Source organism: Bos grunniens, chromosome 8, assembly GCF_055505025.1.
Source record: "Bos grunniens cultivar Pamir isolate PY7600 chromosome 8, Bosgru_T2T1.0, whole genome shotgun sequence".
In the NCBI taxonomy this organism is placed as follows: domain Eukaryota; kingdom Metazoa; phylum Chordata; class Mammalia; order Artiodactyla; family Bovidae; genus Bos; species Bos grunniens.
Window position 1 is genome coordinate 83,740,669 of NC_141172.1, and position 3,989 is coordinate 83,744,657.

General features: G+C 37.4%; 1 protein-coding gene across 6 annotated transcripts in view; it reads left to right on the forward strand.

Moving 5' to 3' along the window:
- The window catches only part of CENPP (centromere protein P), a 237,025-nt gene that overhangs the window by 113,710 nt on the left and 119,326 nt on the right, over nucleotides 1-3,989 (forward strand). The window lies entirely within an intron of this gene.

Below are 3,989 nucleotides of genomic sequence, written 5' to 3' on the forward strand. Positions count from 1 at the left end.
GAGAGAGAAAAGGGATGCAAACCTAACTAAAACATAAGACTGGGCCTTCCTTGACAGTCCAATGGTTAAGAGTTTGCCTTCCAACTCAGGAGTTGCTGGTTCGATCCCTGGTTGGGGAACTAAGATCCCATGTGTCTCTTGGCCAAAAAGCCAGGACATTAAACAGAAGCAGTATTGTAACAAATTCAATAAAGACTTTAAAAATGGTCCATATAAAAAAAAATCTTAAAAAAGAATACAGTGCTTACAATCAAGATATTTTCAATTCTGTAGAGAATATGAAGGGAAAAAGCCCATATTTAAATAGCCACAATAAGTTAAGATTATGATAAGTGCAAAAGATAAGCATATTAAAATACTGGGAAGGTTCTGGAGATGGGATGTGAGAAATCACATCTGTTTGTGGGAGAATCAGGAAGATGAACTGAGAAGGGTGAACTTTGACACAGACAGTTGAAGTTGGAAAAGATTTTGACAGATGCACATCATGTGGTATTAATAAAGTCCCAGAAGCCAGAAAATACAGAGCATATTTGAGAAACAGCAAATAGTTTTCAACTGGAGTATAAAAAGATGTAAACAGGAAATAAAAACCTCAAAAATCATAGATAATCTTGAAAGGTGAATTAAGCATTTTTTGTAATTTTATAATCAATGGGAACTGTTATAGTCTTTTGATAAAGGACTGACATAATCCAGATAGCACGTAAATCTGTTTGGTTAGTCATGATAGAGTTGAATTGGCAAAATGAGGCCAGGAACTTATTTTGATACTCCAAATAGAAAATAAAATGATTTGTGGTATGGTGAATGAGAATAAAAAGGAAGGAATGGATGCAAGTAACATGGGAGGTAGAGCAGGAATGGCACTTGCTGAAGTTTAAAACTAGAAAGATTGGGGGAAAGAAGAGCTCAGGAGAGTCTGTGTAGGTTTGAAAGAAATTGTTTTTGATGTTGATTTTTATTGAATTTTATATCTCCAACTGTTTGGATTTTGAGAGTTTGTTACTCCCCAGCAAAATCCTCTTTTGAGAGGTGGATTTCAGAGGCCTCACCTGAAACATTATGGCTAATGTTTAGAAATGCATCAGTTTATCAGGAGCAAAGTGAAGAGGCCAAAATAGTATTGAGGAGGAACACTAGCCATTAAAGAGCAACCTGAAAGGCGTGGTGTGTGGGAGCCAATAAGCGTAGAATCTCCAGGAGGAAGCACTGTCCACTATTTTATACGCTTGATCTCACTAACTAAAACATTAGTGTGTTATCATGGTTAGAAGCTTTGAGCTAGACTGCTGGGATCAAATCCTAGATAGGTAAAGGTACCTGCCTCATAGGGCTGTTGTGAGGATTAAATGAATAAATGCAAGTAAGGCATTTGGAAGAATATCTGAAAATGTTCTTTACACACTGCCAAGATAAGACAATTCTTGTACCAAAAAATGGAATTAGAAAGGAAAGAAAAATAATGCTGTAGTTTAAGGAGAAACAAAATTGACTAAAAAAAAAAAGCTTTTAGCAACTTCAGGTGATTTTCTAAAAGTATTACATTTGTTTTGTGAATTCTGTGATATTTTTTACTGTAGTATTTGGAAGGAAATAAAGGTAGATAGCCTCTGAGATTTTTTTTCTGCCTGGAAGCCCTTAGTAAACTCAGTAAGTTGCAGTAATTCATTTGCTTCCAAACTTTAACAGATTTTTAGTGGGTGATATTTTGTATTTACCATAAAATATGATTAAGAAAACTTAATACAGTTTTGGGTGGTTATGCTTTTATTACTGATTTGCTTTTTGCAAACTTACAACCAAAAATGATTAACACCTGTGGGATGAAAAACACAGACATTAACTACAGGAAATTAATTTTAGTGGTTTCAGGAATCATTTCCAGTAGTTAGAAAATTTTGCTGTGTTTCCTTTTTAAAAAGAAAAGCTTCTTTCTTTTAAGCTTTTCTATTCAGATCATAGGGCTTCCCAGGTGGCTAAGTGGTAAAGAGTCCTCCTGCCAATGCAGAAGCCGCAGGAGACATGGGTTTGATCCCTGTGTTGGGAAGATCCCCTGGAGGAGGAAATGACAACCTGATCCGGTATTCTTGCCAGAATAATAGCATGGACAGAGGAGCCTGGTGAACTACAGTCTATGGGGTCCCAAAGAATCAGACACAACTGAGTGACTGAACAAACATGTTCAGATCATAGACTAATTTATTTGTTTAGATGATTCTAACCTTAGCACTAACTTATACATTTAATTATTAATTCCCAAAGCTGGATTATTACAATTTCAGTGAATTTCTACTTATGTTCTCATAAGTGGCATGATGTCACATCTTATTTTTATGATATATTGTAGAAAATGAATTTTATTTGTTAAAACTATTAGAACTTTAGAACATTTTAATTTTAAGATGATTGTCATTGTTATATATCCTTTTTAAAAGCTTTATTTATTTCTTGGCTCTGTTGGGTCTTCGTTGCATGCAGGCTTTCTCCAGTTGCAGTGAACAGCCTACTCTTTGTTGCAGTGTGCAGGCTTCTCATTGCTGTGGCTTCTCTTGTCGCAGAGCGCAGGCTCCAGGTGCATGGACTCTAGAGTGCTGGCCCAGTAATTGTGGCGCATGGACTGAGTTGCTCCACAGCATGTGGGATCTTCCCCAACCAGGGATTGAACCAGTGACCACCACATTGCAAAGCTAATTCTTAATCATTGGATCACCAGGGAAGCCCTGTTATGAATTTTTTTTTGCTTTTAGACCTCATAATCTTTCATTTTTCTTGTCAGTAAATTATTGTCCAGTATAATAGTTAAGCATATTTCATGAATCTTTATGGTTTACAGAGCATTTTTCATACACTTTTTTCATTCAGTTCTTACAGCAACCTATCAGATCAGTAGTGTCATCCCTACCCTTTTTAGATGAGAGGACAGGTTCAAAGAGATGGTGATTAGCTCAAGGCTATAAATGGAACTGGATTTCTGGGTATATATTCTCAACTCAGACCTCTTTATCCCTGGGCTCTTTCTGTTATATCACTACTGGTGGTATTATTTTAATCACACTTTGATCTTGCCCTTGCAGTTTTCAGTTCAATTCAGTCACTCAGTCGTGTCTGACTTTGCAACCCCATGGACTGCAGCATGCCAGGCTTCCCTGTCCATCACCAACTCTCAGAGCTTGCTCAAACTCATGTTCATCGAGTCAGTGATGCCATCCAACCATCTGATCCTCTGTCATCCCCTTCTCCTCCTGTCTTCAATCTTTCTCAGTATCAGGGTCTTTTCCAATGAGTCAGGTCTTTGCATCTGGTGGCCAAAGTACTGGAGTTTCAGCTTCAGCATCAGTCCTTCCAATGAATATTCAGGACTGATTTCCTTTAGGATTGACTGTTTTACCAAACAAAAAAAACTATTTTATTTCAGGTTTGCAAACTTGTGCCAGAATTTAGAAATTAAGTAAATTTTCTATAAATCAGTGGTTCTCAACCAGCTACAGTTTGGCTCCACCCTTTCCCCCTGGCACATTGGCATGTTTTGGAAAAATAGTTGATTGTCACACAGTGGTACAAGTGCTACTAGCGTCTAGTAAATACAGACCAAGGAGCTGCCAGACATTCTGGAAAGGACAGGATAGCACCCCTTCTCTGTCCCGCCCTGGCCCCATGCCACCCAGAATGATCTAGCCTACAGTGTCAGCAGTTGGGAAACCTCACTGTGAAAAACAGATCTAATTACTCTTTCTTGATCTGGATATCCCAACCTTCCACCCCTTTTTATGTGTCTGTAACATATGGCTCTCCCCAAAATTATTTGAAGTCTAGTTTTTGAGGTGGTTTACTATAAAGGTGGTTAGCTCCCATAGCTCAGGTATGATTTGGGTTGTTTCAATACTATTATTAAGAATAAGCATTAACACTGTACTAAAAGTGTCATATATAAGAGTTTTATCAAAGATAGTTTATTTTTCTGGATGGGGGAAGAAAAAGCACAAATA